Source organism: Vulpes vulpes, chromosome 11 (genome assembly GCF_048418805.1).
Source record: "Vulpes vulpes isolate BD-2025 chromosome 11, VulVul3, whole genome shotgun sequence".
NCBI classification, from domain to species: Eukaryota; Metazoa; Chordata; class Mammalia; order Carnivora; family Canidae; genus Vulpes; species Vulpes vulpes.
The window spans coordinates 62,269,315-62,277,126 of NC_132790.1; the positions used below are offsets into that span (position 1 = coordinate 62,269,315).

Consider the following 7,812-nt stretch of genomic DNA (forward strand, 5'->3'; position numbering starts at 1 on the left):
TTGATTCAGCACTGCCTCATATCCTACTGTCCATCACTACACACATACATACACGTACACCCCAGAAAGAAAACTCCACAAGACCATTCTGAGCTTACTTAGGATGTTGTAGGAAGTTTCAGAGGAGGTCACACTGTAAGACACACAGCATTTTATGACAGACTTCCCCTTTGAACATCACCTGCCTGGTCTCTCCTCTTGGGCACCAGCCATGCTGCATCTCTCCCTCCTGACCTTTCCCCAACTGCTCTATATTCCCATCTCTCCCTCACAGGCTCCAACTCTTTGCCAAATTTAACTCTGCCTACTCTGTTAACTTTGAGTACTCATATTTTGCAAACAAAATGTCCTCCAGCTACTAGGATCCTCACACACTGCCTCCCTTTCAAAGGAAGGTTATAAGTAACAACAGCCTTTTCCCAGTAGCCACGGTGAGGATGAGGTTCACCTCCAGTGAGATACCAATGGGGAAGCAGCTGAGCAGAAGTGACAGCCAACGACAGGAGACCCAAAGAAATGGTGAGTGCATGGGTGGGAGAAGTCAGTGGGCCATGGGGAAAATGCATGTCAAAACCACAATGAGGGGGGCCTAGGTGGCTCAGTCGGTTAAGTGTCTGCCTTCAGCTCATGTTATGATCCCAGGGTCCTGGGATCAAGCAACACATTGAGCTCCCTGCTCCTCCAAGGAGCCTACTTCCCCCTCTTTCTTAGCACCTCCCCTTCTTGTGCTCTCTCACTCTCTCTTTCTGTCTCTCAAATAGATAAAATCTTTTTTTATATAAATTTATTTTTTATTGGTGTTCAATTTGCCAACATATAGAATAACACCCAGTGCTCATCCCATCAAGTGCCCCCCTCAGTGCCCGTCACCCAGTCACCCCCACCCCCCGCCCACCTCCCCTTCCACCACCCCCAGTTCGTTTCCCAGAGTCAGGAGTCTCCCATGTTCTGTCTCCCTTTCTGATATTTCCCACTCATTTTTTCTCCTTTCCCCTTTATTCCCTTTCACTATTTTTTATATTCCCCAAATGAATGAGACCATATAATGTTTGTCCTTCTCCGACTGACTTATGTATACAATGGAATATTACTCAGCCATTAGAAACGACAAATACCCACCATTTGCTCCAACGTAGATAAAATCTTTTTTAAAAAATCACAATGAGATACCATGCCATACCCACCAGGATGATTAGATTCAAAGTCAGATAAGAACTAGTGTTGACAAAGATGTGGAGAAATTAGAACCCTCATACATTGTTATTGGTAAGAGTAAAAAATGGTACAACTACTTGAATAACAGTCCAGCAGTTCCTCAAAAAGCTAAGCATAGAGCCATGATACGATACAGCAATTCCACCTCTAAGTATGTACCCAAGAGAAAGAAAACACAGATCCATGCAAAATCTTGTACATGAGGGTTCATAGTAGCATCATTACATTAGCCAAAAGGTGAAAACAACCCAAATACCCAACAACATGTGGCCTATCTGTACACACTGGGTGGAATTCAATGGAACACCAGCAATAAAAAGGAATGAGGGTGATTCATGCAACAACATGTGTGATCCTTGAAAACATGCTAAGTGAAAAGCCAGACACAAAAGGCCTCATGTCATATGATTCTACTTATATGGAATGTCCAGGATAGGCAAATCTATAGAGAGAGAAAGCAGATTAGTGGTGGCCTAAGGCTGGGAGAACTTGGGGGAAACATGGAATGGTTACTGATGGGTACAGGGTTTCTTTTTGGAATGAAGGAAATACCCTCAAACGAATCGTGGTGATGGCTGCACAACTCTGTGACTATACAAAAGCAGTTGAATTGTGTATTTTAAATAAGTGAATTGTATAGCACATGAATTATAGCTCAATAAAGCTGTGGGGGTTTTTTGGGGGTTTTTTTGTTTGTTTTTTTAATAGAAAAAAAGAAGACCAGTGGAGAACTTAGGCTTCAAGCAAAGCAGGCCTGTGTTGAATACCACCACTTCCCAGCCATGTGGCTTTAGGTAAGTTATTTAGCATCTTAAAGCCTTTGTTTTCCTTATTTATAAAACAGGGACATAAATACATACTCCCAGGCTTATTGTGAGGATTGAATGAGATCATGCATGCAAACTGCTCAATATGCTATTGGAACACAGGATAGCACACACTCAGTGAGTAGATGCTAATAGTACTCTTAGTAATAGTAATAAATGCTATGTCTTGCAAAGCCTCAGAGGTCTTTGTGCTCATTTGTTTATTCAGTGAATACAGACCCAGGCCTACCCTGGGTCTGACAATGTTCAAGACACTGGGGATATAGCCGTGAGTAGATTAGAAAAAAATCCCAGCATATGTGAAGCTCACATTCCAACTGGGGGAGAAATAAGACAGAAAGACATGACAAATACCAGAAATGGACAGATGGGACTCCAGGCCTCCTCCTCAGAGCAGCTCACTATTAGGTTTGTTGTTGTTGTTGTTGTTGTTGTTTTGAGAGAGAAAGAGACAGAGAGAGACAGAGAGAGACAGAGAGAGAGAGAGCATGGGAGCAGGAGCGGAGAATCCCAAGCAGGCTCCATGCCCACTGTGGGCTTGATCCCAAAATCCTGAACACATGACCTGAGCCCAAATCAAGAGGTCCAACCCTCAATCTACTGAGCCACCCAGGCACCCCATCACAATTAGATTTTGATTATTGACCTTTAAATGAGGTTTTATTTGAATCTACAATTCTCAAAGCTAAAGAACCTACAGTCCTCAAGAGGGGAAAAAACTCCTGCCCACTTTTATTCCCAAGACCCTTGGAGCATCTTGAGGTCAACATGGCATCTCACACATAAATGTTTATTCCAAATTTTATCCCAATGACATGGCTTGAAATAGGCCCCCTTCTCAAGCCATGCAAAATGGAATTTCTCATTTGTCGTGAAAGCTAGACTTCTGAGCAAATGCAATTCCAAGCAGTCATCAAGATTCATGCTGCTAATAGGGCCTCCTGTCTTTCTGATTCAGTTTGGATCTTTCAAAAACGCCTTGATTAAATTTGGCTCTCTGAAAATGTCAGGGACTTTGATTCAGGAAGTGTGAATTCTCAGCACGTTTGCCAAATGTAGGACGCTTCTCTTCATCACACATTCACTTTCCTCAGTGACTAAGGGCTGTGTCTTACACAAATGGGTACATTTTTAGCCTAGTGGCTGAAGAAGAACACCAGCCAGAATTAAATGCCCACTTCCCTTGCAGGTTCACCGTGCCGTGAAGGTAAATGACATCGTGAGTGGGTGCCTTCAGTCTTCTGAATGAATCTGCGGGGACTAGGCCGGGTGCATTCCAAGCTTGTTCATCAGCAATGCCCAGGTAGGAGGACTCGGACACACTTGCATGGTATCTGCCAGAAGGTGTGCTTGACTACACTAAAGCACTTCTCAGTTTTCAAAAGTCTCAGCGGCCTCCTCTGTCTTCCCTCCTCGGCCCCAAGCACAAGGCAGAGGGATGAGCTCTCATCTCTCATGCGGTGCATCTGGCATCGGCTGACAGGGCGCTCAATTACAGTCTCCTCTGGGAAGCAGCACCAGGAGCCACTTGTATTTTCTGACAGATGCCAGGGGGAGGAGGATGTGAGCAGACAAGGTATACCTGTCCTTTAATATCCCGACATCTGTAACAAGGACCACCCCTGCGGCCACCCAAACAAAGAACAGGGTGGTGATGGGGAATCATGACAAGACTGTGGGGATGTTTAAACAAGACCCCCTTTGTGTTGCTGGAGAATACCTGGAAATGTTGGCTGCATATCCTCCTATGTCTGGCTTCTTTCTCGGCCACAACAATGACAACCTCCCCTTGTGACAGAACGGGAGAAAAGTCAGACCATGGCTTGGGTTTTGAATGTCAAAAGTCAGCTTTGGGCTGTAAGAAACTGAAGGATTCAGAGCCTAATTCATAGATTATCTAGAAGCTTGGAAGACCTATGACAGGTCAGAGTTAGTTTTCCAAGCTCGGTAGAGAAGTTCCCAGGAGGGCAGAAGAGAGAGCATCTGGGAAGTGGTGCAGGCAGCAAGGGAGGTGGACACTGGGGCTTTCCTCTGAAAATGGCCCTGCTCCTCCACCCACCGTCAGAACCTGCAGGGGAGCACAGAATATGACACTGACCTCAGGCAGGGGTGGGGGTCCTACGGCAGAGGGTCCCACACTTAGGTTGCTAGACAAAATGAAATATTGGGACATATTTATACTAAAAAACCACTCATTGTTTACCTGAAATTCAAATTTATTCAGGTGACCTGTATTTTTATTTACTAAATCTGGCAGCCCTACTTGTTCCTCACCTTCTCGGGGAGAACATAAAAAGCCCATAAAAAGCCCCTTCATCGTAAGTATGATGAGAAGGATCAAGGGAAGGGACAGCCTTGGGAACATCGCCACCCCATGCCCAGTAGCAGAAGGAAAAATGTTTGCTCTGCATAAGGGGGAGTCCCAGAGCCAGGCTCTTGGGTAAGGTTCCAGAAGCCAAATGAGGACACAGCCGCCACCTGTAGGAGGCATTCTCCTCAGACAAGGTCAGTATGGCTTGATAGTGCCACCCAGACCAGAGTTCACACACACAAACACAGACACAAACATACACTGTTCCTCCGTGCCAAAACAATAAAATCCCACACTTTATAGAGCACTTGCTATGTACCAGGGACTATTTGCATAACTTATGTTAATACTTTCTAAATGCACTATACTTTGTCCACTCCTCTAATCCTTGCAACAACCCTACAAGGTAGGTAGTTTTATCTCCATTTTCCTGATGAGGAAGCAGAGACAAAGAAGTTAGGTGAGCATCTCAAAGTCATCTGGCTGGCAAGTGACAAACCAGGTGTGAGGAGGATAGCTGTTGAGTCCAGAGCCCACACTCTTCTTTTCTTAAAGATTTATTTATGTATTTATTCATGAGAGACACAGAGAGAGACAAACATAGGCAGAGGGAGAAGCAGGTTCCATGCAGGAAGCCCGATGTGGGACTCGATCCCGGGAGTCTGGGATCATGTCCTGAGCCAAAGGCAGATGCTCAGCCGCTGAGCCACCCAGGTGTCCCCAGAGCCCACACTCTTAATCTCCTCTCAATGGCCTCCACAACATGTATCATTTGGGCTTGGGTGTAACAACAAGTTATGGAGAAACGCAATTAGCAGTGACTGAGACATAAGTCCAGAAGTAGACAGGCCAAGACTGGTCTGGGAAGTTTCTCCCAGCCTCCCCTCTGCCCTCACTAGGTGGTTTCAAACTTGTAGTCCGAGATAGCTGCACCCCCACTTTGAAGCAACCACCATTCTGATTCCTACCACCGCAGGTTAGTTTCACATTTTTCTCAAACTTCATGTAAACCAGAATCACAGAGCATGAACCTTTTGTGTCTGGGCTATTTCACTCAGCCTTGCATTTGAGATTCCTTCCTGTGATGATGTGTAACAGGGCTGTATGGTGCTCCCTATGATGATGTCACAATGTGCTCATCTGTTCACCTGCTGAGAGACATCTGGTCTTCTCCAGATTTGAGATATTGTAAATAAAGCTTGTGTGAGTATTCTTGCACAAGGCTTTTTGTGGGCTTCGCTCTACATTATTCTCTGTTAAATACCTAGAATTAAAACTATAGGACAGATAGGCCTGAGTTATAGGACGGATAGGCATTTAACTTTTTATGTAATTGCCAAGCAATTTTCTAAAGTAGTCACAAAATTTTACAACCCCCTACCCAGAGACAATACATGAGTGTTCCAATTCTCCACATGGCGGGTTCCGGGGAGGAGCCCCAGGGGTGACACATTGTCCTCACCTGGACCTCAAGGGCCTGGCAAGATCACCAGGTGAAGCTCCAGCCTGGGAAGCCATGGTAGGAGTTCTTCTGCATCATGGCCACAGGGAGGCTTGGGCTGAGGAAGTCCAGAGTAGGAGGCCACTGCCACAGGCCCTGTGATGTGAGGAAGACCTGGGCGAAGACATTCTTGGGAACTTGAAGTTCACAAGCCCCTCACAGAGGGGCTCCTGCCATCCTTCATGTCAGCACTGGCCTGTCAGGAATGCAGGGATACAGTAGGATATATGAAGGGGGGTGCGGTTAGGAGATGAGCTTTTGACACTCAGGATAGGCCCCAAAGGGAGTAATGGCCCCAGAAAAGAGCCAGCAATGCCTCTATCACAAACCCCCACATACTCTAAGAAGCCAGGATGCAAGGACCCCTCTGACCTGGAGTACGAGGAATGTGTAGGTGGTAGGAGCTGTTTCACCCAGATGTAAAAGATGCTGCTGTCTTATGGAAGACTCTCCCAGTGGAGTCTTAGGTCCACGGTTCAGGAACTCTGGAAAATCAACAAGCCTTTCAGGTGGCTTGATCAAGAAACATCTATCTATCTTCATATTTCTCCTGATTTTATTATCTTCTCAACACAGAACATTTGTTCTGACTCTGAGTAAGGAAACTGAGGCACAAACCCAGGCCCTTCCCCAAGACCTGGAGTCTCTCAGTAGCAAAGCAGTAGTTCCCATCTTACCTAGGTTCCAAAGCAGGAGCTCCATGCTTTACACCCGGATTCCTTTTATTTACATCCTGTAAACCCACTGGGCTGAGTGGTGGCCTGAGGACTTAGGAATGTGGTGCCACTGCCACCTGGTGGTAATGTGATCACATGGCCTGTGGCTGGGGCTCCCAGAGAAGACAAGGGGACAGAGATAAAGGGCACATCTTCAGAATGAAGGACCAATGGACAGCCTAACCAATGGAATATCAGAGGTTCCCAAAGCCCCTCTAGAAGCTTTGTCCCCAGAGGGCTCACAATTCTCAACTATTAGAATCTATCCTTCTAGAAAAGGCATTTTGAGATAAATGCATGCCAAAGTTTGTATGTGTAATTAACACACCAATGTCTTAGGTGTTTACCCAGTCAGCTAGGGCTTGCCAGGGAAACAGAAAGGTCAAGGGGATGGAACACAGAACTCAGGTAAGTTCTGACGGGGAAGATGCAATCCAGAAGTAGGGTTTAAAGCAAGGGCTTCACCCAAAGAGGTTGGATTTGGGTGGGGGCACTGAACTTAGAGCCCTTTCTATAATTCTGCCCTATTTGGCTTTTCTTTGTCAACTCCCCCACTTGAGTGGAAGAAGGTGGGTAAAAATTCTTAATGAGGAATACAAAGCCCTCTGAGTTCTGGATCCTGTGACGTGTCCAGCCTCCTGCCCTCTGCCCAACTTCACACCCTTGGGCAGTTCCATGCTTGGTGGGTAGTTATTTCTTGGGCTGCTCCCTGTAAATGCACTTTCTGGGACATGCCCTTCAACCCTGTAGAAGAGATAAAATCGCCTTTATTTTTACCCTTCTAGGTTCTTGGCTGGGGCTCTGTAACAAAAGAGAGATTAACCAGAGAAAAAAAGAGCTAAAGTTTATTAACACGTCCATCATGCATGTAACACACCCGGAGATGAGTAACTCAAAAGGATATAAGAGCTTATGTGCCGTCTTAGGTAAAGAAAATGGGGCTTGGTGTTTCTGGGTGGGGGAGGCAAGTTACAGGAAGGTGATCAGAAGTATGGTAAATAAGGGTTATTTAGTGAAGTTTGTTATGCAGATTTAAGTTGTGCCTACTCCACTGATAAGAGTTGTTAAGGGTCCTCCACTTCCTGGTACAGGAGAGAGACACTTCTCTACAAATAGAAATTTCCTTTATAATAAATGTAAATTTACTTTACCAAAGGAAAATGTGTTTTCCTGTTTCTAGGGCTTTTCCTGCACCTGTTGGCTCTCAACGGCCACAAAATAATCCATATGCCAAAAAGGCAA

General features: G+C 45.6%; 1 long non-coding RNA gene across 1 annotated transcript; it reads left to right on the plus strand.

The window, feature by feature from the left end:
- The first annotated feature begins 1,922 nt into the window (after positions 1–1,922).
- Positions 1,923–7,496, plus strand: LOC140594524 (uncharacterized). Its single transcript, XR_011995390.1, has 3 exons — positions 1,923–2,009; positions 3,232–3,345; positions 7,356–7,496. It is a non-coding gene; the product is annotated as an uncharacterized lncRNA (long non-coding RNA).
- Positions 7,497–7,812: the final 316 nt, after the last annotated feature.